This window comes from Macaca thibetana, chromosome 11, assembly GCF_024542745.1.
Source record: "Macaca thibetana thibetana isolate TM-01 chromosome 11, ASM2454274v1, whole genome shotgun sequence".
NCBI lineage: Eukaryota > Metazoa > Chordata > Mammalia > Primates > Cercopithecidae > Macaca > Macaca thibetana.
In genome coordinates this window covers 50,502,574-50,527,441 of record NC_065588.1, presented here as the reverse complement: position 1 = coordinate 50,527,441, position 24,868 = coordinate 50,502,574, and the positions used below count along the sequence as shown (strand labels likewise).

Here is a 24,868-nt window from a genome sequence, read left to right as displayed (position 1 = left end):
TCCTTTAGGAGCAGAGTAGGGAGGACCACCACATTCAAGGTCAGGGGAGTGGTTCCTTTTTGGGAAGTCTGCAGGAGCACCAGAGAGATGTGATTCCTTCAGGGCTTCAGGCTCTTCTGAGGTTAGCATGGAGGTGGGTATTTTCTGAAAAACTTCAGTGGGGCAAGTCCCCCCCACCCACAGGAGACCCCCCGTGAGCTCCTGAAGCCAGGTACCTGAGGAAGACAGAGGAAGCAAAGCGGGCATTTTGTTTCTTGTGCTGGACCTGACTCCATTGTTTCCTCTTCAGTTCACTCCCTTATCCCTGCTCAGGCGCCCCAACATATGGAGCTGCCGTTTAGCAGATGCTACATGGCATGCAGATTTCGGGGAAGAGTTTCCTGGCTAAGAGAACAGCAAGGGCAAAAGCCCTCATGTGAGCATGTCTGGTGTGTTGGAAGAACAGCAATGAGCCTGATATGGCTGGAGCAGAGAAAATCAGGGAAGAGAATAAGTGATGAGATCTAAGAGGTGATGGGGAGCCACATCACGTAGAGACTAATAAAGTTACAGTAAAACTCACACTCCGAGTAACATGGGAAGTCACTGCAGGGTTTCAAGCAAGGGAGTGACATGATCTGCCTTGTCTTTACAGAAAATTCTTGCTGCTGTATTGAGAATAGATTGAGAAAACAAGGGCAGAAGCAGGGAGACCAGACAGGAGCTGATTGCAGTATCAGGTAAGAGGGAATGAGGGCCAGGACCAGGGAGATGGCAGCAGAGGTGATGAGAAGTGGTCAAATTTTTGATACATTTTGCAGGGAAAGCCAAGGGATTAGACAGAGGGTATGAAAGAAAGAGGAGTAGAGGATAAGACCAAGATTTTTTGGCCTGAGTGACCAGGGCAATGGATTTGCTGTTAACTGATATGGGGTAATACCACAGGAGGAGCTGGTTTTGGGAGTAGTGTCAGTTGTGGACGTTAGCTTTGAGATGCCTGTTAAGCATCCAATTAGAGGAGGCTAGCAGGTAAATAGATACACAAGTCTATAGTTTTTTTTTTTTGTTTTTTGTTTTTGTTTTTTTTGAGACAGCGTCTAGCTCTGTTGCCAGGCTGGAGTGCAGTGGCACGATCTTGGTTCACTGCAACCTCCACTTCCCAGGTTCAAGCAATTCTGCCTTAGCCTCCCGAGTACCTGGGATTACAGGCATGTGCTGCCATGTCCAGCTAATTTTTGTATTTTTAGAGGAGATGGGGTTTCACCATGTTGGCCAGGATAGTCTCAATCTCCTGACCTCGTGATCTGCCCACCTTGGCCTCCCAAAGTGCTGGGATTACGGGTGTGAGCCACCATGCCCAACCACAAGTCTGTTGTTTGATGGTGAAGTCCAGGCTGGAGATAGAAATTTGGGAGTAATCAGTGACACTGGATGAGATCCCCTAAGGAGTGAATGCTGATAGAAAGTGAAGGTGGCCAGACGTGGGGGCTCACACCTGTAATCCCAGCACTTTGGGAGGCCGAGGTGGGTCGATCACCTGAGGTCAGGAGTTCAAAACCATCCTGGCCAACATGCGAAACCCCATCTCTACTAAAAAATACAAAAATTAGCCAGATATGGTGGCAGGCGCCTGTGATCCCAGCTACTTGGGAGGTTGAGGCAGGAAGAAATATTTGAACCTGGGAGGCGAAGGTCGCAGCAGTGAGCCAAGATCACGACGCTGCACTCCAGCATGGGTGACAGAATGACACTTCGTCTCAAAAAAAAAAAAAAAAAGGAAGTGAAGGGCATCTAGTGACAGAGTCTAGGCGCCACAATATTTAGAAGTAGTAGAGGTGCATTTATCTGTCATGGGATTAAGAAACAAAAGGGTCCAGGTACAGTGGCTCATACCTGTAATCCCAGCACTTTGGGAGGCTGAAGTGGGAGGATCACTTGAGCCCAAGACTTCGAGACCAGCCTGTGCAACATAGTGAGACCCCTGTCTCTACAAAAAATAAAAAGTTAGCCGAGTGTGGTGGCATGCACCTGTAGTCCCAGCTACTCAGGAGGCTGAGGTGGGAGGATTGCTTGTGCCTGGGAGGTTGAGGCTGCAGTGAACCATGATTGCGTCACTGCACACCAGCCTGAGTGACAGAATGAGACCCTGTCTCACAAAAAAAAAAAAAAAAAAAAAAAGTTGTAGAGGTACAAAAAAAAAATGCTGAGACATCTCAGGGAGGAGGATTTAGGGAAGAGGTGTGGGGGCTCTTGGCTTGATGATTCTTTTTCATTCCCAGCTGCCCTTGTGGCCAGGCCCTCATTGGTCCATATCTAGATGGTCCCAGTCCACTCTCTGGGCCACTGCTTCATTCCCTTCCAAACACCACACAACAGCCACACTGACCACCTCATGCCACACTTGCTCAAGAACCTACGGGGACTCCTGAAGCTCAGCATTATGGTCCTAGAGTCAGGGAAAGAGAGCTGGGGCTAGATGGGACCTGAAACTCTTAGTTCACCTTTACTGCTTTGCCACTAGGGAAACTGAGAAACAGTGAGCTTCTCTTTTTGTTTTTTTTTTTTTTTTGAGACAGAGTTTCGCTCTTGTTGCCCAGGCTGAAGTGCAATGGCGCGATATCGGCAGACCGCAACCTCCGCCTCCCGGGTTCAAGTGATTCTCTTGCCCCAGCCTCTCAAGTAGCTGGGATTACAGGCGTGCACCACCACGCCCGGCTAATTTTGTATTTTTAGTAGAGATGGGGTTTCTCCATGTTGGTCAGGCTGGTCTCGAACTCCGAACCTCAGGTTATCTGCCCACCTTCGCCTCCCAAAGTGCTGGGATTACAGACATGAGCCACTGCACCCAGCCCAACAGTGAGCTTCTCTAACGTCCCCCTGCCATTAGGTGGCTAGGGCTCCTAAACATAGCTGAGTGCTGTTTGTACCAGCCCACCCTGCCTTTTGAATCACTTCTCAACAAGCCACAGATGTACTAGTACCTGATTTTACTCACTACATGCAGAATAGCAGTGGAGGACTCCAAGGTGCCCAGTGGAAACAGAAGATGCAACTTTTGCCCTCAAAAAAACTTGAACTAAGGATTCCTGAATGATTTTCTCATCATTTTCCTCTATCTCTGCTTTCCTTTCTTATGACTTCCCAACATGGACTCTCCTCTTTTCCATTCTCTGCCCTAGGTTTTTCCTTAACCTGACTCGTTCTTCCACCACCCCTCCCCAGATCACTTTTTTTTTTTTTTTTTTTTTTTTTTGAGACGGAGTCTCGCTCTGTCACCCAGGCTGGAGTGCAGTGGCCGGATCTCAGCTCACTGCAAGCTCCGCCTCCCGGGTTCACGCCATTCTCCTGCCTCAGCCTCCCGAGTAGCTGGGACTACAGGCGCCTGCCACCTCGCCCGGCTAAGTTTTTGTATTTTTAGTAGAGACGGGGTTTCACTGTGTTACCCAGGATGGTCTCGATCTCCTGACCTCGTGATCCGCCCGTCTCGGCCTCCCAAAGTGCTGGGATTACAGGCTTGAGCCACCGCGCCCGGCCCAGATCACTTTTTTTTTAAAAGCCTGACTCACTGCTGACAGAGAGATCACCTTTTATTGCCCTAACCTACCAAGTAGCTCAGGCCCCAAACCCGAGAGTGAGTATCCTCTTTTCGTCTCTTCCCCATCCCCGATTCATATGCAAGTTCTGTAGGCCTTATCATCCAAATATATCTCCACTCTGACCACATCATCTCACAGTCTCCACTAGTACAGTCCTAGCCATGCACTGTTTATCTTGCCTCTGCTGCTGACCATGACAGCCCCCTAACTGGTCTCCCCTGCGTGTCCCCCTACAGTCCATTCTCCACACAGCAGTCATGTTCCCCTGAAGCCCTCAGCACCGTCTCTTGGGCTATATGTTTTTTTTGCTATTCCTGTGTCCTTCAAACCAATCTCCCTGCCTTTTGGTCATTTCCCCCCAGCTGTGACCTGTCTTCTCCCTTCTCAGACCCTGGGGTGGAGGGTGCTCCCCTCTCATGGGAGGCAATCTGACCGGGAGTGGGGTGGGGGCCGTTGTGCTAGCCTAGAGGAAGTCAGTGAGCTGAGCATGATTGAGTATGCTTCTGAAATGGTGGGGAGTATTTGCAGGACTGTCTTAGACTCACTGTTTCTCATTTCCATCTTCCCTGGTTCCTTCTGTTCAGCATTCTTCCTTGCTCTCACTGTTCCTCCCCTTCTGTCTCTCACTGACTAATTCTCTGTCTTTTGATTGGAGAGGGGAAAGGATCCCTCATCAACTTCAGGGTCTTGAGAGATTCTTCAGTCAAATGTACCCCTGTTCCCAACTCAAGCCTCCCCCAACTCTGGGAGGTGGGCTGAAACAGGCCAGGTGGGGAACATTCATCTCATCTTCTGCAGTCTGTACACGTAATTTGAGTCATTCACCATTTTATCCCCAATGCCTAGCACAACTCTTTGCACCCAGTAGATGCTTATTAAGTATTTATTGAATGGGTAAATGAATGAATGAATGTCTTAGGCATTCAGTTTCCCTGTTGGACCCCTGGTCTGGCATTTCTGGTTCTTTAGACTATTGCTTTCAAACTTTAATGTGCATAAAAATCACCTTGGGACCTTGCTAAACTGGAGAGTTGGATTGAATAGGTCTGAGTTGAGGCCCAAGAATGCATTGGTAGCACGCTTCCAGGGATGCTGATGCTGCTGGTTCTTAAGTCACATTTTGAGGAGCAAGACTCCAAGAGGAGGGGGCTCTCAGGCAGATGGTATCCTCAGCCTAAATCTGAAAAAGAGAATGATGAAGATTGAGGGAGACTGAGAAATAGGGAGAGAGGAACCAAAGAAAGAGGAGGTCCAAGGTCACTAGTTTAAAGGCCTTTAAAGCCCCTGAGAGATACCCAGGTCAGTGGTCTCCGGAAGCCTAGAAGCACCTGCAGCATCTCTCACAACAGCGTCTCTTTCAAAGACCTCACCCCTGACTTGGGGAGGTGGGGCTCTGGAGATGTCTGCCATCTCCATGTCCCTGATTGGTCTCCTTACTCCTGATGAACCCCATGGGTCACAGAAAAGAAAACTTGGCAGAGAACAGGTTTGGAGTTTTCATTCATTTCCGTGAACATTATCCAGACTATCTGTCAGCACACAGGCGAACAGGAGGCCTGTTTAGTGGAGGCAGACATCTTGCATGAATAAAAGAAGTTAGGATTTAAATCTGGCTTTGGAGGAGGATGGAGAGAGCTTTGATGAGCATGTGGGGGCCTTGGAAAGTGGTGGAGAGGTCATTCCAAGCAAAATGGGCTGGAAGCAGGATGGTTCAGGGATAATAAAGGGACCAGTAGCTGGGGTGAGGAGGAAGGATGTAGGAGGGAAAAACTGTCGGAGCTCAGTGTGGTTCTGCATTAAGGAGGGCTTTGCATGCCAATTTGAGGAATCAGTAGTTTGGTGTGAATGCAGTTTGTTCTGAATGCATTAGGGCGCCGTGGACGGGAGTTCCATGAGGAGAGACATGTATCTGGGAGAGGTGTTTCTGGGGAAGGCTTTGCCATCTACTGGTACCTGCTTATCGGGTGGGACCCCTCTTGTCAGTCTGTCTCTACTCCCTGGAGGCCTGGTCAGGCTTTGAAAGTGAAAGATGGTCCCTGGGTTGTGGGGGAGCTGGAGTGAGGTTTTTCTGTTTGCTTGTCTTTTTTTTTCCCTCTGGGAAAGAGCTAGAGTAATTTTGTTTAGTGGAAAATTTTATGAGCTTCTGCCCTAACTCCAGGGTTTTCTTTTGTTTTGTTTTAGCCTAGAAGCCCCTGATAAAAAACTATGCCTCAGGCAAGGGAGAGGAAGGGGAAAATAAGGAGGTCATTTTTCATGGTAGGTGAGCTGGTAACATCATCACTGGTCCATGCTGGTGAACACTGGGACCCACCTGCCCAGCAATGCCCAGTCATTTCTACCAACCACTCAATCCTCCACCCTCTAGCCAATTCAAGTGTCTCCTGACCTTGGAGTGGGGGCCCTAGGACATACTGCCAATGCCAGATGCTCAGAGGCTTTTCCTGCTTAGATATCTCCAGCGCTTGCCAGGCTGGGTGTCAGCCTTCCTAAGAACTAACTTAATACCTATGCATTTCACACGCAGGCATGTGAGGGTGGAGACTGTTTCTTTGCTGGCTGCTGGGAAGGGGCAGCATTTTGTGATTATTTGTGGGAGGAGCCTGGCTTGCAAGTCTGGGGTTTTCCCTGACAAGGATCCATCTCTTTCCTCCCTGTGTGTCTCCTGTCCCCCGTGCCTGAGGTCACTCTCTTGTACTCATTCCTCTAGCAGGCCAAAAATTGTGCCAACGGAGAGGGCAGATTTTGTTTCTGTGCGAGAGTGTGGGAGATTATTTTCATTTGATTTATTACAGTGCCTGATGATCCTCATGCTGATGTGCTAACGAGCAGGAGAAGCCAGTAGCAGCCCTCACAGCATCACATGGAGGGCTAGACCAACTGGCTGGCAGGGACTTAGTCCCAAATAGCAATTTAGGAGTGGGAAGGGGGCTTGGGGGCAGGGCTATCACTGACACCTCAGACTCCATTTCTCAATTCTGGGAGGGGAACTGGCATTGGGACAACTTTGTGTGGGCCGTTCTTCTTCCTGGGTCCTATGGCCTCTGACATTTATTTATTTATTTATGAGACAGTCTCGCTCTGTTGCACAGGCTGGGGTGCAATGGTGCGATCCAGGCTCACTGCGACCTCTGCCTCCCAGGTTCAAGCAATTTTCCTGCCTTAGCCTCCTGAGTAGCTGGGATCACAGGCTCCCGCCACCACGTCCAGCTAATTTTTGTATTTTTAGTAGAGATGAGGTTTCACCACGTTGGCCAGGCTGGTCTCCTGACCTCATGATCTGCCCACCTCAGCCTCCCAAAGGGCTGGGATTACAGGCGTGAGCCACTGCGCTCCGCCGGGCTCCAACTTTTATATTCCTCACTGCTCTTAAGCTCTTTTAGCCCGGAGTCCTTTCAAGTGTTCTGTGGCAAATGTGACCAGGACATTTCAGGCAAAATCTTCTCACACTTGTAGAGTGAATAGAAAATTCCAGGTCCTCAGTGTTGATCACATCTTTGATGTATGACACCTAGTAGGTGCTCAGTTTATTTCTGGTGTGGGTGAGGAGGCTTTTAAGTTACTACCTGGCTTCATCTAGGAAGTCGAGGGAGAAGTTTTGGGTTCCTCTGCAGTAACTGTCCATTCTTACGTTTCTTTTCCTGGGACATTTTAAAATCCTCACTTCTTTATCTGTTCTTGTTCTTTTACGGGTGTTTCAATGGTTCTGTTATATCTGTCTTTTAAATTTTATTTATTTATTTATTTACAGACAGTGTCTCACTCTGTTGCCCAGAGTGAGTAGTGGCATGATCATAACTCACTGCAGCCTCAAACTCCTGGGCTCAAGGGGTCTTCCCACTTTAGTTTCCCTGGTAGCTGTGACCACAGTCAAGCGCCAGCATGCCTGGCTAGTTTTTAAATTTTTTGTAATGATGGTGTCTCACTATATTCCCTAGGCTGGTCTGGAACTCCTGGACTGAAGCTATCCTCTTGCCTTGGCCTCCCAAAATGTTGGAATTACAGGCATGGGCCACTACACCTGGCGATCTGTGTCTTACATGGTAGGTCATCTCAGACTTTTTTGGAAGGAATGTGGGTAAAAGCAGCTCTGAAGACATTGTGGTATTTCACTTCAGCTGCGGTATGATTTTTTCGGGGGTTGCTACCTGACAACTGACCCCAAAACAAAGGGGCTGCTGATCATGTGCAGTCACACCAGGTCCTGCTGGTGGTTGGAGGGTTGCCTTGAGAGTGAACAGAAAGCCAACCTGAAGTTTAGTGAGGCAGCATGATTGGAAAGGGAATTAAGGGAGGACATGAGAAGATGAGAGAATAGAAAGAGCTTGACAAGGGAAGACAGGAGGAGAGATCAGAGGAGCAAAGAGGGAGGGGCGTAGGATGGAAGGTACTTACCATTCTAGGCCTCAGCTTGTCATCTGTAAAATGGGAATAATGGGGTTGTTGTCAGGAGTAAGACAGTTAATACATGTGACATTCTTAGCAGGTAGTAAGCATTATATAATTGTTTGATGATAATAAATAGGGTAATACTGCCTCCGTCACAAGGGTTGTTATGAGACCGGGGCATGTAAAGCACTTGGCAGGCTGCAAAATACTCATGTTTTCTCTGCTACTATTATTATTCCACTCTTGCACTTCTTTCAGCCACTGTCCTGTCTTCATGCGGATGAAGAGGGAGCTGCCAGAAGGAGGTGTGGACCCCTGGGTTCTGTTCTGCTTTGGGGACTGTTTCCTTCCTCCCCTCCTCACCCCCTGGTGAACAGAGTCCAAGCCCCTCACCCTCCCCGCTGGCTTGTATGCCCTCAGGCTCAGTGGAGAGAAAGTAGAGGCTGGCAGGAGGGGCGCAGGAGGGAGGCCAGGGGAAGCCAAGCTGAAAATGAAAGCTGGGGAGGGGGCAGTGGAGCGCCTGGAATCATGTTTGCATAATGAGCTGCGCTGGCTCTGGCTTGCTGTTTTTCCAGACAGGGCTTTCCCTCCTTTGTCTCTCAGCCGGTGCTCCAGTCTCTTTCCTTCTTTTTTGTCTCCTGGCCACTGCCCCTCATTTCCTTTGCCCCTCAGTACTCCCTGCAGCCATCTGGACTCCAGTCTTCCCCTTCCATTTCCCTGACTTCTGCTCTGAGGCTCTGCTCATTTATACCCTTGTTTCCCTGATCCCCATCTCCCTCGTGTGCCCCCCTTCTCTGCCATCCATTTCTGCCCCAGTGAGTTCCTCTCTGTCTCTCTCCCTAGTTCTCCCTTCTCCATCTCTGTGCCATCCCCTTTACTCTCTTTCTGGCTGGAAGTCCCCCATCTTTTCTCTTCCTGCCTGCTTCTGTCTTGCTCTTGTATTCCTGGGTCTCCTTCTTCTTACTGACCCCCTCTGCCTCCCGGGTCAGGCTTCACCTCCTGCCTTCCTCCCCTTCTCTTGCCTTCCCTCTCTGGCAATAGCGGTTTCCTGTCAATTATACTGCTTGGATTCAGGGCACTTAGCACCTAGATTCAGGGCCCACTGTGAAGCCCTGCTTTGTTCACTTGATGAAATAATTGCAGTAACAAGACTAAAATTTAATGAGCACTTACTAAACGCCTTATCTGTGTATGATCTCATGTAATTCTCTCAATAATGCTATGAGGTGAATATTACTATCCTCATTTTACAGATGAGGAAAGTCGAGAGATTAAATAACTTGCCGAAGGTCTCACAGTTAATCAGAATTGGGGCTTGAATGCAGGTCTGCTTGCCTAAGGAGCCTGTGCTCTTAACCACAGGGGTTGATTCCAGCCCTGGAAGAAGCTGGTCTTACTTTCTCTCCCAGTGAGACTAACATAGCCCTCCTCCTTTCTTTAAACATCATCTTGGTGCCCCCAGCTTCCTCCAAAGGTCATTTGGTTCCTTCTCTTTTCTCTGCACAAGTCCAGATTCAACCTAGCCTCAAGACCTTATTTTATATGACAGTGCTACTAACCATACATTGCCTGGCACTGATCTAAGCACTTTATGCATATTATTTTATTTAATCATCTTAGTAACTATGGGAAGTAGCTACTGTTCTCATCCTCATTTTACAGATGAAGAAACTGAGGCACAGGGAAGTCAAATAACTTGTCAGTGGTCACAGAGTTAATAAGTGGCAGAGCCAGGATTGAGCCCAGGCACTTTGGCTTCAGGGAACCTGGCCTAACAGCCACACCGCTTCACACAATTCCTGGGAAAACAGGTTTTGGTCCCTCACCTCTTGCTACTAGTCCAGGTGCTTTGAGCAGTTCTTGTGGTCCATCCTCAAGCCCATTTCTGTGGGCACTGCCTGCTGTGGTGTAAAGTCTGCCACCAGCACTGACAGCCCTCAAGATCTGGTCAGGCCACTTGCCCTAATCGGTGCCTGAGGGGATTTATTGGTGGCTGCCCCCAGGGAGCAGGGACAAGTGTTTTCCTCTCCAGCTCTGCTGTGCAGCCTCCTAGCCCGACAGCTCCCTCGTTCCGGCCCATCGCAGCAGCTGATTTACCTCTATGGCTGGGGGATTTAGCTGCTAGCCTGGCTCCTACTATAAATCCCTGGGCAAATAACCAAGCTCTGCATCAAAGCTGCCAACAGGGGAGTGAGCAGGAGCAGATGGTCGCTTTGGCTGTGGGGTGTGGAGGGCAGGGGCAGTGGCTCCAGGGCTTTCTTGTCCACCCCGTCCACACAGAGCCAGGCTGCACCTTGTTCATGCCCATGGGGTTCCCCTAAACTTTCAGAGGATTTGATGGCCCCATCCTGGCATCTCCCTAAACTGAGCGCCGGCAGGTTCTGGTTGATGTTGAGTCTTATCCCTGCTACTCCATTTGAAGTCTCTTTGTCTGACATCACTAGAGAAGGAGAGAACTGACTACCATACTGGATTGTATCACCCTTCCAAGAGCTGAGCATCGGGTGGTTTTCTGGGAACCCATCCCACACATGTGGGATGTAGGTAGGTTCTGTCCTCCTGAGAGAGGCTCAGACTGAAGCAGGAATTAAGAACTTCTCAGTGGGAAGGAATGAAAGACCTAGAATGTAAGTGACCTAGAGTGGAGGCTGAGAGAAACCTCCAAAAAGTAGGCCAAAGTCAGGGTGGAAGAACCCGGAAGGATAAAGGTACTTCCTAAAAGTGAGACGTGTGGAAGCTGTGGTTGGAACCCTCAAACCTTCCATGTGTGGCCCTGGCTCAGGAACATGATATGACTGCAGGAGTCCACACTGGATCTGGGGGTGCAGTGGGACTGGAGGGGTCATTGTTCTATCAGTGCTCCTTGCTTCTCTGACTTCCTCCCCTCTTTCTCTGACTCCTTCAGTGCCTTCTCCCCGCCACTCCCTGCCTGTCCCCTGCTCCCTTCTCTTTGCCATGTTCTCCCCTATGGTGCTCTCACTTGCTGGTAGCCAGAAAACTCTTCCTGCCCTCAACTGACCAGCCTGCCGTGGTGCGATTGGGCTGAATGAAGCTCAGGGCTCTGGTTCTGCTCCCCAGAACCTTGCTCAGTCTGGAGTCTATCCCCAGTGCCTGTGCCATTTTGTTCTTATGCTCATTTATCTTTCCTGTCCCCTCCCCCACCACTGCCGCCTCCGCCTGGGAGATTACAGTCACTGAATCAGCAGCCAGCTCCAGAGTTCTGCTGACAGGGGACTTTCTGCCTCCGAGGGCTCCTTGGTGGGATCAGGGTCCCTCCTGAGGCCCAGGGGTTTGGGGTAAGGGAAAAGAAGGGCTGGAAAGAAGAACAGGTGGATGCAGAGGGACAGATGAAGGCAAAAGGTAAAGGAGAGAGGCAGGAATACGGAGACAGAAAGGAAGAGATGAACAGAATTAGAAGAAAATATAGACAAAGATGGAAGAACAGTGGGAGAAGTGGAGAGAGAAGCAGAGGCTGGGGAGGTGGGAAAGAATACAAGAGGAGGGGTATGGGAACTAGGTGGGGGCAAGCTCTGTTCGGCAGCCTGCCCAGGCCCAGGCAGTCCAGGCCCAGCCCTGCCCTCTCCCCTCCCCTGGTGCCTGGGGAAGGCCCCTTGGAGGCCCAAGTTCACTGGGACCCAGCTGAGGGGTGCAGGCTGGGGCCCGCTGGCCCTGGGTCTGGGGCTCTGCCTTGCACCTCCCTCTCTCCTCCTCACGTGGTGGTTTGTACTTCATCTTGTTTGCGGGGCGGCTGGGCCTGCTCTCGGGGTTTAATGATCTGTGCCATTATTTATAGCTTTGCGCGCCGAGAAACACACTGAATTTATCGCTTGCTTCTATAAATAACCCTGGCAAACGGGTGCCCAGGGAGGAGGGCGGGAGGGGGAGGGAGAAGCGAAGAAAGGAGAGGTTGGGGGTAGGGCAGGGGAGGACTCTGTGGACTCTGTCCCCAAAATGGGGTGATGATGTGCACAAGGACAGTGGAGGCCGGCCAGACTCTTTCAGCGTTGGTGTGTGTCTAAGGATGCATTAATATAACAGGACAGTGTGTGCCCTGTGAGGGGAGAGGGAGTGTCTGCATGTTTCTGAGGGCATGCATGAGTTGACTATGTGTTACTGTTTGTGTTTGTCTCCGGTGCCACATTGGTGGCGGTGAGGTTGAAAAAGCACAAGGTAGCCTTCAGCAATGGCTGGTCTCGAAACGGATGTCCAGCAGGGCTGAGAGACAAGGGTTGGGGGTGGGGCTTGGCTAGAGTCGGGATTCTTTCTCTAAGGTTGGGATAACAGAAAAGGTCGCAGTGAGACTGCTCTTCTGGGTGTTCGATGGCAGAGGTGATAAAAGGAAGAAATGAGGCCTGAGGGGGCGGGGGCCAGCGCCACCTGCTCCAGGATCCAGAGAGACCTTCACTTTTGGGCTTCATGGAAGGAGAGGTGGTGGATGGAGAGAGGGGCGGGGTGTGTGGTTGGCCGCAGCCAGCACTCCTCCTAGGACCCTCCTGGCAAGTCCTGACCCAGAGTGGGAGTAGGGGCTCCGTGCAGGCCAGCCTGCCTAGGCAGAGCCAAGGGCCTGGTGCTGTGGCCGGCAGATTGCACCATGCCTGCCTATAGCAGGCCTTCCCCCTGGCCAGGGCTCTTCCCTACCCCTCCTCAGGACTGCCCAGGGTAGCCAAGTCTTGAGGAATGGAAACCCTGGCATGGTCCAGCCACAGGGCTGTGGTCCTGCCTCCGTTCTCTCCCTTAGCCCACCACACAGAACCCGCTGCAGCAGCAGCCATTAGCTCTGGGAAGTGCTGTGCATCTCTAATGAGGGCATTTGCATATATAACGAAGAACCGTCACAGGTGTTGGCAGAGCCACCACTCCTCTTTTCCCTTTCTTCTTTCCTGCCAGCTGCCATCTTTGACCTGTGGCTCTTGGGGTGTGGGAGTCCCTGCCCATTCAGCTGGGAGATGTGCTGTGCTGAAGGACCCCAGGCACAGGTGAGTTTCAGGGACCCCCCTCTCTGGGTCAGACACAGTCAAGGTGAAAGCCCGTTGTGTCATTGTGCGTGGACAGGCCCAGCAACCTGTGTACACGTGTGAACATGAGCCTGTGCACAAACAAAGAAGGCACAAGGTCAACACGCCCATCTGTGCCCAAGTGCACTGCAGCGTGGTAATGTACCCTGGTCAGTACAAGTATGCAAAACACGTCCCAGGCTGCACCCTGGCTCATGCTCCGATGCGCAGTGCACACGGCTGCCAGCACATGCTCCTTCACACTCACATCCTGGCACTAGTGCAGACAATTAGAGAAAAATGCACCTGCACCGACGCTTCCTCCATCCACACGGGCCCCCTCCCTCCCTCCTTTCCTTTCTCCCTCATGGAGTCATCAGCTCTTATTCAGGCCAGAAAACTACCTCCCCATCCCACGTAGACCTATGAAGTACGCAAGAGACCATTTTCCTTTTTAAAAAAAGAATATGAGAGGCCCTTACACCTAGATAAATGACATTGAAGGGGAAGAGAAAATGCCAGGGCCAGGGTGGCAGGTAGGACCTCAGGTTGGGAACTGCGGGGAGGTGGAGAGATTTCTGGGGAGGAGCAGCGCCAGGGGTGCGGAAGTCCCCACAAGGTCATTCTCAGGTTATCCCCGACAGCCTGACTTTCCTGCTGCAGACCAGCCAATCCCTGGCCCGAGGCCTCCCCTGACTCTCCTGTTGGTCCTGCCGAACCACATGACCCTCCCGCTCTGTGGCATCTGTCTGGATGATGGATGCAGCTGCTCAGCTCTACCTGTTGGGGGACAGGGACTGCACAGCTCCTAATTACCTCCTTCTTCAGTGAGGGCTGAGGGCTGGGGGCTCGATGCTGGGCTGTATGAGACCCCTTCTCCTCCACTGGGGCTGGGGCTGACAACCTGAACTAGAGCCAGGCCTGGAGGCAGGCAGGCAGGCATTCCCTGAACTGCGCTAGGGTGAGGGGGTGTGGGAGCACTAACCTGGGGTGTGGAGTGTGGAGAGTGCTTCTGGAAGGTTGACAGAGGGGAGAAAGTGCATCATAAGTGACTTGGGAAGCTGGGATAGGATATTAAATGAATGACCTTTCTCCAAGGCCATCCCACCGAGGGCAAGATTCAGTTAAATATCAAGGCAAACTTCCTGGCAATCAGGGATAAATGTGCTTGAGCAAAAGACAGAAAGGTGGAGACAGAGGTTTGGAAAGATTTTTAGAAGACGAATCAGATTATCGTTTTCCTGTCTGATGGGTGGCTGGGTCAGAAATAGTCAAGGTGAAAGCCCATTGTGTCAGTGTGCATGGACAGGCCTAGCAACTTGTGTACACGTGTGAGCATGTACAAATAGCTGCAGAAGTAGGCTGGAGTTAGAGTAGGAGGGCTGGAGGTAGAACTCGGAATGATTTGTTGGACCAGTGGGTTGGGTGACACTGAACTGGATGCTTGAGGAGGTTGCAACACATCAGTGTGGGAGGCTCTAGGTCTGGCCTGGCTTGGGGAGGGATGAGGAAGACCCCAGGATTGTAAAGATGGTGGAATTCCTCCAGACTTCTCCCCAGGGGCACCGAGGTCTTAGGGGGCAGAGGCATGTATTCAACAACACCCCAGTGCAATGGGATACCTGGTGGGTGTGAGTGCCCCTGGCTAGAGGCAGGCAAACAAGTGGTTTGGGAATGGGACCACTACAAGATTTCTTCTGATTCTGAGATCCTAGGAATCCCAAAATTACAATTCTTCAGGTTTCAAGAAGGGAAAGTGGGGAAGGGTTGGGCACAGAGCTGGTGAGTAGTACCAGGCATCTTGGCTGCCAGTCCCCTTCTCCTGGTGGCAGTGGCTATGATGATATGGCTATGATAATTGCTATCCTTAGTAAATGATACTGCAACTCACAGTAATGACAACTCCACCAGGATTCATCGCTCATAGTCCTCCCATTTTGGGGGATCTCTTGGCTGAGGAAGACGCGGAAGGGGACCTTGAGTCCCTTTGTACCCCTGGTCCCAAAAGGAGGACAAAATAAACCAGTTGTCCAGGTAAGCAGACCTTGAGGTCAGTGTGGATAGCAAGGAAGGGAGTTGGGGTGAAGGCGGCAGGTAGGCTCCTCATGTTCCAGTGAGTTCTCTTTTTTTTTTTTTTTTTTTTTGAGATGGACTCTTACTCTGTTGCCCAGGCTGGAGTGTGGTGACCTAATCTCGGCTCACTGCAACTTCTGCCTCCTGTGTTCAAGTGATTCTCCTGCCTCAGCTTCCTGAGTAGTTGAGATTACAGGTGCCTGCCACCATACCCGGCTAATTTTTGTATTTTTAGTAGAGACAGGATTTCACCATGTTGGGCAGGATGGTCTCAAAACCTGACCTCAGGTGATCCGCTCACCTCGGCCTCCCAAAGTACTGGGATTACAGGCATGAACCACTGCACCCAGCCCCAGTGAGTCCTTTTCTGAGTGGTCCCCTGCCAATCTTTATTTGTCTCCCCAGGGCATTTTTCCCAATCAACCGCACCTCTGGGTTTACGTGGGTTGCAAATGTTTGGGCTGTCCTCAGCAGCGTGCCCCCTCATTCCCCGCCACTTGACTCCTCACTGTCCTAAGCTCATCAGGCTGTGGGGTGGACCCTCCCTCGCCCATGTCCTTTATGGTGCCTTGGGTGCCCTCCTCTATTGGCATGAGTCTTGAGGGAAAAGGTTAGGTAGGAGGTTGCTTACTGTGCTCCCCAGTGTGTGTGCGCGTGTCTCTGCTTCTAGTACAGTTTCTTCATGTGTGTGCTGTGGTGCAGGGTACACAGAATGTCTGGGGAGGCGGCTCTGCTCTTGCCCATTCAGGGTGGTTATGAAAGGGAGACAGAAGGGGTGGGTATCTGGTGATCCATCATCTCTCCACCAGGGCAGACTGGAGCAGTTTTGTGAAACCAGGCTTTCCTGGTCTTAGCATGACACTTATGAGTGTGCGTGCACACACACACACTCACACCACAGTCACCCCAAGAGACAACACACAGACTCACCAACATGCTTGATGCCTCAGGTTTTCTCCCGGGAAGTCTGCCCTGTAAGCTGCTCTCTAATTTATTACCCTAATTTATTAGAGTAAAGTTCCTAATAAGTCCCTTTGCATGGATCCCCCATGGCACCCCAGACAGAAACCTTCCATAACTCCCCAGTGCCCATGGAGCGAAGCTCAGACCCTCTAGCCAGCACCCAGGTTCTTCTCTGGTCTATTCCCAACCTGCCTTTCCAGCTTTGTCTCCCATAATCCTCCAACAGGAGTGTCTTCCCCAAGAGGACTATTCCTGTGCACTTACATTTCCTCCCTCCTGGATCACCAGAGCGAGTGCCCTCCTCCCACTCACACTCTAATCATTTTTTAGGCCTCCCCACTCCAGGTGGCCGTTTTGACTTCCCCAGCTTAGAGCAACTTCTTTCTTAGCATGTATGTGGTCCTTGGCATTTGGAGGATGTCTTTCTACAGGTTGGGTCGGAGGAGCTCTGTCTCCTCACTTCTGAGCCTCTCAAAGCAGGGCCTGTACCCATTCATCATTATTTCCCTGGTGTTTAATATGGTGTCTGGCATCTGTGTATGTAAATAGCTGAGAACCTGGCCCCAGGAAAGAGCGGCCTTCTGATCTGGATTAAGTCCCTGCCCTGGTTCTTCTGGCTCTGTGACCCTAAGCAAGCAGCTTCCCTTCTCTGGGCATCAGCTCCCTAATTGCACTGCGGGGAGGTGGGACCTCCTTACTCTAAGATTCTGTTTCTGTGGTGGTGAGAATGGAGACAAACAGCCAGATATAAATAGATGCATAGGTAGCCTGTTACAACACAGCAGGTGAGGAGGCTGGGGGGTAGTAACTAGATAAATGGCTAGGCAGATCCATGTGATCTGGGCTACTTCCTTTGCCTCTTGCACCCTCTATTTATTTATATGAAAAATGGGATTGACGTTACAGGATTCCTTTGGACTTTAGGTAGGCAGAAGCTTAGTTCACACACAGTACAATAGAAGGACTTATTTGGAGAATTGTATCTGGGGCCCCTCTCCCTTTTCATGTCTTCCCCTCATGGTCTCTGTTCTGTTTCTTTTCCTCTTGATAATTGCCTGGGAGAACCTGTACTCACCTCCCTTCACATCAGCCCCAGTGGCTTGGTATCAGGCCTGAGTGCAGTCCCTGACTGGCAGCCCACGGTGGGGTCTGGGCTGAAGAATGCTTCAGTGAGTCTCCAGGCAGCTCCTCTGCTGGAGTCTCCTTTGCAAATGCTGTTGCTGCTGCAGGAACCACAGGATTTCCCACCACCCCAGATTCCCGTATTCCGACTCCTCTGCCTCCCACACATCCTGCCTTCTATCTGACCCTGACCTCGGGGGTCTCTCCCAGCCTGAGAAATGTCCCCCTTGCCTCGTTATCCTTCCCTGGGAATACTGAGGCTGGAGTTGTCTGTGGAGGCCAGGAAAGTTCCTCAGAAATTTGAGGAAGGGGGTGGGGTCTTGAGTGAGGGGAGACCCCTATTCTACATTATGACCTCTGGCTCACCCCCACTTCCCAAGTCACCCTTGGGATAGCATTGGATGGAGGCCCCAGAGTGCGGCCCCAAACCCATGTCCCTGTCTCCATAAGGCCTTAGAGGCGGGAAACTTTCTTTGCAGGGAGCCGAAGGGGAACTGGTGTGTGTTCAAGGTGCCCCGGGGTCCCAGCTTCCCAGCCCTGCCCACTCTGTGATCTCCAAGGACCTTGGGTGCATCCAGCCTCAGGAAAGCCGCTCTGTTTACAGTGTGGGAGGTTTGTTCCCACTGATGCTGCTCAGTCTAGAGCTCTGGAGGGAAGAGGGGAAGGATTGTGGGAAAATCGAGGGGGGAAACCACGTGAACTTTGGAAGGAGGTGGAGTTGGTGACTTTTCCCCTCCTTGGAGCAGCTGGGAGGTCTAGCAAAATTTAGCCCTTTATCCTAGGGAAGAAGGACCCTAGAAAACAAGTGAAGAAACCAAGTGGGGGAAATTGAGGGCAGGGAAGGATCAGCAGTTTGCCGGGGGCTGTAGTTGGTGGGAGGGAAGAGCTGGAGAGATCCAAACCAGAGAGTACAAGTCAAGACTTATTGCATGTGATTTGGCTGCAAATACACAGCATTTGGGTCATTGCAAGGGTGAGGGCCCTAGAGGCTGGGGCTGAGTCACATGTTTCATTTTTACCATAGGGACTGGCCTTTGCTTGCAGGGGCCCAGAGAGGGAAAATATTTGGGCGAGGTCACACAGCACTTGCCTCAATCAGAGGCCAGCCTGGCTTTCTCTTGCTTTTATTTTCTCAGCCACTCTTGACCTAAAAAATACATGTATTCTCCAGTCTGTACAATCTCCCATGCTCCCTCTTCCCCCTAAATAGTTATGTGTGAACTTTGACCTGGGAATTCGCTTTGAGGGGAGCACTTTGGGAAAATATGATAAAGCCTCATAAAGAACTCCAACAGCTTGCAAATAGCCTGTGCTAAATTGCCTCTTCAAGTGAAAATTAAAGCAAATGTCTGTTTTATGGTCATGTTTTCTTGGGCGGCAACTATGGGGAGAGTGCAGGCAGTTCAGAAATGGGAAGCAGAGGGAAGGTGGAGGCATGTCAGGTGTGGGATCCCCGGACAGGTAGAACGAGCTGCTCCGCAGAGGCCCTCCAGACCGTTCTTCTGCATTCCTGCCTCTTCCACCCCTTTTCTGTATAGAGAGGGTGTCAAGATAATCCTGTCCCCAGGAAGCCCTTCTTAAGGCCTCTCCTCTTCTCCCAGTGTGGCTTTGGAAAGTTCTTGGTCTTCTGGGGGCACCAACCTCCTAGAGTGCCAGTGGTGGAAGCCGTGACATCACCCCGGTCAAGGTCTTGACCTGGGGTCTGTGACCTCCCAGAGTTTCTCTGACAGGCCTCTGAGGTTGTTGCTGGGGTCGAGGGGCTCTAGACCACCCCACCCCCTGCTCTTGCAGTTTTCCCCAGATCTAGTCCACTTTTGCATAGCGGGATTCTAAGTGAGGATTGTTTGAAAAGAGGTTCTAAGGCAATAATAATAATACAATAACAATAATAATAGTAATAATAATGATGATGATGACAAAAGGAAACTCCTGATCTACTCTAATCCCTTCACTGCACAATTGAAGAAATTAAGGCCCAGAGAGGACCTCTTGGGGGAGGACCGTTGGTTGGATGAAAGGAAGTCTGGGAAAAGCAGCTCTGATTCTGACCCAAGTCGCTTCCCTTCTCTGGGCCTCAGTCTCCTCATGCGTAAAACAGATTTCCTGAACTTCAAAGGTCCTTTTCAGGTCTGTGAACCCTAAGTAAATAAGTGTGTAATAATGACAACAATAGCCCATGTTTTTTGACCCCAGGGATGTGCCAGGTCCTAAGTGCTATGCATTGTCTTTTCTTTTTTTTTGAGATGGAGTCTTACTCTGTCGCCCAGACTGGAATGCAGTGGTGTGATCTCGCTCACTGCAACCTCCGCCTCCTGGATTCAAGTGATTCTCATGCCTCAGCCTCCCAAGTAGCAGGGATTACAGGCATGTCCCACCATGCCGGGCTAATTTTTATATTTTTAGTAGAGACAGGATTTCATCATGTTGACCAGACTGGTCTCGAACTCCTGGACTCAAGTGATCCACCCGCCTTGGCCTCCCAAAGTGTTGGGATTACAGGCATGAGCCACTGTGCCTGGCCGCTATGCATTTTCCATGGGCCATCCCATTTAAGACTCAATAACTTTATGAAATATCATTATTCCCATGAGGAAACTAAGGCACAGAGAGGTTAAATAACTTGGCTGAGGTCCTTAAATGGCAAAGGCAGAATTTGAACCCTGGCAGTCTCTCTCCAGGGCTTGGGCCCTCAGTCACTACTCATGTAAGGGGACTGGGACTCAGTCCTGCTGACCTTGGGCCAGTGCTCCTTCCACTGTACCAGGCCACCTGCCTAGCTAGGGTGGTGCTGGCCTCAGGCTCTCTGGGGGCTGCTGGGGTCTGCTGTACTCAGTGCTGGGAAGCGTAATGCTCAGTGCACACCTTGCAGAAGGGGCTTTGGGGCAGAACAGGATTTCTTTTTTTTTTTTTTTTTTTTTTCAGTGAGTTTCCTGAGCTTCAAAGAACAGGGCTTCTTGAAGGAGGCCTCAAAGGCTGAGAAGAGCTTCTGTGGGACTCCAGGAAGCCGTGAAGGTTCTTGATCAGGGCAGCAATGATACAATAGTGTAAAAATTTCCCTCCCTGCCCCTCACCCAATGGCCTGCCCACCTAGGAAACCCTGCAACAGGCAGCCAGACTGGCCCAGTCTGCAAAACCTTTCAGTGACAACCCCCTCAAACACACACATACACACACACACACATGCACGCAGTGTCCCTTCTAACCTGGCTATCCCAGCCTTTTCTCTGAAGCTTCACTGCTAGAACTTGATGTTGGATCTGGCTTCCTCCTCAGAAGACAATTTATGGCAACATGTCGAAGACTCTGTTTTAATGAAGTTGCAAAAGTAGGTTAATGGGCTGTGGGTGTTTTTCATTCCCCTCCTCCTGCCCCATCTCCACCCCTGGGTGGATGAATGATGCCTCTCCCAGCAAGATGCAAAGTCAGGCTGAGGATCTCGGGCCTGGACTCAAGCTCGCATCCCTTCCTTGGCCCCCTGCTCAACTCCTCAGCACCACTCCTCTCTGCCATGGGAAGGTGCTCAGAATATCTAGCCCCAATCCCTCCTGCTGTAGCTGTGGTCCAGAAGGTGCTCCAGGTTCTGCCCAGAGGGGAGGAGCATGGCATATTTGAGTGGTGGGTCTGGGGTAAGGACTGAGACAGGGGTGGGACTCTGAGGAATAAGTAAAATGCTGGGGAATGGATTCTTTTAGACTGGAGAGGCAGGGAGGTAGAAGCTCAGCTAGCATGGACCCAGAGAACTCTGAAGCTGGTGCTAGTATTCTGGAGGAGGACTGAGTTTCTGGGAGTCTCTCCAGTTGCTGTCCCTGCCTGTGTAATTCATCTCTGTGTTTCCTGGTACCATGCCGATGTAGAGCTGCTCTTGCGACTGTTTGCTAAGTGAATGATGGATACAAGAGTGAATGACTCTTCTTTCCCTACGCCAAGTCTCTGGGGCTAAACTACCCTCATCCTTGCTCACCTCTACACCTTCCCTCAGCTGTTACTACTTGGAACCCTCTCCCTTCTCAGACTGTGCCCAATGCTGGCTCTACACTTCTGTCTCTTGGGGAGTTTTTCATGATTAAACTGCAAGAAGAGTTCTCTATTCACTCGGGTCCAAGATTAGGGTCTGTCATCCCTGTAAGTTCAGGGTCCCTAGGGTCTATGTCATTTTCCTCCAGATTCTGCCCTGCCTCAGCAACACCCAGGGCAGGGCTCCAAGACTGAGGTGGGAGCTCTGGGCTCAGTTATTGCTGGGGACATACACCCAGGAGGACCATACTGCTGCCCAGGACCAGGCCTGGTCCTTCCTCCCTACAGAAAGCCGGGAGCACGCACAACATCTGGCCTGCCATCCCTCCGGGGGAGCAAGTAGCCTTCTTCATTCCCAGCCCCTCACTGCCAACAAAGGAGGCTGTTGGCCAGGGTTCGGGACTTGAATACCAAGATGGGGTAGAGCAGAGCCTTGCTGCCCTACAACTTCAAACTATCCCCTCCTCTAGGAAGCTGGGTCACCTCTGTCCTTCCCCCTCCAAACTCCCTAGCTTTCTTTTACAGCCTTAGCTCCCTCCCTTCCTCTGGGCCAGGTAGTAGCACAGGCCTGTGACCTTTTGGAGTCACCCTATAAAAACCCCCAAGCAAACCTAGTGTGAAGCCCAGAAAACCCCACCATAATCTCCAGGGCAACTCCACAGTTATACTCCAAACTCTACAACAGCATCCACAATCTACAGTAACACCCCAAATCCCTATAGTAACATCCAGAACTACCCAGCCCAGGCAGTGCCACAGAGCCACCCCAAACATGGCACAGGAAGCTCAACACAGGCCCCTTCAGGAGCAGCTAAGCCTAAGCTGATCTAGCTGACCCGGACAGGGGGGTCCTCCTGTCCAAAGCCCCCATTGGACCTTGCTCCCCACTAAGCTTTGCTGTGGTAGAGGGACGGGTGCGTGCCCAGGGCATGGACGTGAAGGTTTCCGCTCACCTGAGGCACTGAGGGAAGAGGTCTTGGAGGACAAGCCAGATTGCCCCTGGAGGGCCAGGGAAACCCAGAGGCCATGGTAGTTTAATACCTGAAATGGGAATCCATGGGGTTTCTGTGGAAATTTCTGTGGATGAAGAGGAGACAGGACTCCCGGGTTCCCACGGTCACACGCACATGCTTTACAGATCTGTTTTGGGTCTGAGTCTCGGGGGCATGGGAGGTGGTGTGGAGACAGTGGGTATGGTGGGGGTTAGTAATTGGCAGTTCAGAGGGAGGAGACACAGGCCCATTCCCCTAGTCTGATGAGAGAGAAGAGAGTCACACTGGCACCTGATTTAGGAGTTGCTGGAGGGGCTTGTTGAGTGCAGGGAGAAACCAAGAAAAGGGGAACCAAGGGTTTCAAATCAGAAGGGCTTCAGGGAGGAGAAGAATGGGCAGGAGGTTGGAAAAGAAGGGGCCGGGTGTGGTGGCTCATGTCTGTAATCCCAGCACTTTGGGAGGCTGAGGTGGGTGGATACCCTGAGGTCGGGAGCTCGAGACCAGCCTGACCAACATGGAGAAACCCTAAAATACTTGGAAAGGAGGCTCCCACCCTCTCTGCCCCTGCCCCTGGCAGCCCTACCCCCAATTTCAGCAGGGCTAGGTCCCCAGAGCCTGGGGATGGGTTGGGAAGGTGGGTTACATCTACTAAAAATACAAAATTGGTGGGGCGTGGTGGTGCACACCTATTATCCCCGCTACTTGGGAGACTGAGGCAGGAGAATCGCTTGAACCCTGGAGGCAGAGGTTGCAGTTAGCCGAGATCGTGCCATTGCACTCCAGCCTGGGCAACAAGAGTGCAACTCCATCTCAACAATAATAATACTATTAATAATAATTTAAAAAAAAGAAGAGAGGAACAGAGCTGGGAAGGTCCCTGGCGGGGAGGGGTCTCTGTAGCTTTCGAAGGGTTGAGAGCTGGTTCCAGGCCAGGCTGAGTTCAACCTGTGGAGTCACCAGACATTGGCATCTCTGGGTGTAAAACTCTGAGAAGGGAAGAAGATGAATATGGAGTCAGGAGGCCTAGGGACTGCAGGCTCCACCCTTGCCCCTTGACCTTGGGTAATTCCTGCACACTTCTAGTGTCATCTTTCTCCAGTCTGTAGAGAGGGAATAACAACATCCAGCATTCTTGATTATTTAGAAAGCTTCGCTAGCAGATGAGAAAGCTGTCTGGCCCACAATTTAGTAGATGTAAACGGTGCCAGGCACTCTGTGGTGCATGAGATGTCAAGTTCTAAGTTCCCAGCTCTGCTACCAGACAGTCCTTTTTTCAGGCCTCAGTTTCCCCATCTGTAAAACAGGGGGAGTTGCACTTGTTCATTTCTTGGGGCCCCTCCCCCATCTGGTATCTGTTTAATAATTTTCAAGGTTCTTACAAAGGAGATAATAAATGCCAACAAGCTTTGTTCAAGTGTAAAGTGTGCTTTCGATGTGAGGGGCTGAAGGGCTCCCCGGGTGCGGAGAAAGGTGCTTTGAGCTGGGCCATGGCCCACAGTCTATCTTAGGCTTGGACCCCTGGAAGGAAAATGCAGGGAGCCCTGCTCAAGTTTATCCCACCTGCTTCCCAGAGCTGTGCCCACACCAGCAACATTCTGCTCCCCCTTCCCAGTCAACCCCCAGGCTCTGGGGACCAAGCCCTGCTCAAATTGGGGGTGGGGCTCCCAGGGGCAGGGGCAGAGAGGGTGGGAGCCTCCCTTCCAAGTGGCTCCGAGCTGGAGCACAGCAATTACGCGGGAGGATTTATGTCCCTTTGCCTTTAATCGGAAACTCCATGTCAAGAAGAAAAATCTGCACTGTCCTCCGGCCCGGCTTCCTGCTTTATCATTATTATTGGAGGAAGGTTGATTTGGAAACTTAAAGAAAAGTGGGGTTGGGGGTGGGAGCCACTGGGGAAGGGGAAGTGTGGGGCACAAGGATGGCCTTCCTACTGTTTGGTTTGTCACAAGAAGGGGACAAAGGGCAGGGCAGGGGCTGGGGTCCTGGAGGGCAGGTGAGAAGAGACCAGAGGAATGCTAGGGGGAGGTTGGGGGCTGCAGGGTCACGAAAGGAAGGGGCACCCAGGAGCTGGGGGATGCTCGGAGGGAGGGAAAGGGTGGGCAGGCAGAGGGGATAGCTGGGGGTTGAAGGGACCTGGGGAGAGAAGAGAACCAGCAGCCAAGGTGGAGGGATGGAGCAGCCAGGTGCTAGAGGGACTATGGGTGGGCAAAGGGGTGTGGAACAGCTAGAGGGGCAGCCAGGCTCTCAGGGGATACTGTTGGGGAGGGAGAATGGGGGGTAAGCAGAGGGGATGCAGGGTGGGGAAGAAGAGGGTAGGGCCTCGTGCAGTGAAGAGGCATCGGGGCTGGCAGAGGGAGAGGGAGGGTAACCAGATGGGAGAGTCAGGGACTGGGGCTGGTGGGGGGTTGGACCAGGAACTCTGGGACTATCTCGGTCTATATGGCCTGCTCCCACAAAGGCCTCTCCTCACCTGGCCCACCTGTGTCTCCTGGTGTCCTGATTGCAGGGCTCTGGCCTCCCAGAAAGCCCAGGTTTTTGCCTTCCACCTTGGGAGCTGTTTCCTCCGGTGATCAGGTGTAGCGACTGGGAACAGGCTGAGGGGAACCACTTGACTGTCTTAGAGAGACAGGTCTGCACTCTAGGGAGGGGAGACCAGGGATAGAAGGCCTCCTTCAGCCATCTTCCTGCCCTGTTTGGAAGTCCCCCCAGTGTCTTACCTGTTATCCCTCCTGTTGCCAGGATTTCATTC

At 51.5% G+C, this 24,868-nt stretch overlaps 2 protein-coding genes across 2 annotated transcripts in view; one reads left to right on the top strand and one right to left on the bottom strand.

Moving 5' to 3' along the window:
• Positions 1-24,868, bottom strand: part of HNRNPA1 (heterogeneous nuclear ribonucleoprotein A1) — a 414,942-nt gene that overhangs the window by 118,542 nt on the left and 271,532 nt on the right. The gene's annotated exons all lie outside the window — the stretch shown is intronic.
• The window catches only part of ATP5MC2 (ATP synthase membrane subunit c locus 2), a 497,231-nt gene continuing 496,617 nt past the window's right edge, over positions 24,255-24,868 (top strand). Inside the window, exon 1 of the mRNA XM_050749058.1 lies at positions 24,255-24,258. The gene's annotated coding sequence lies outside the window, so the exon portion shown is untranslated. The remainder of the gene's footprint in view (positions 24,259-24,868) is intronic.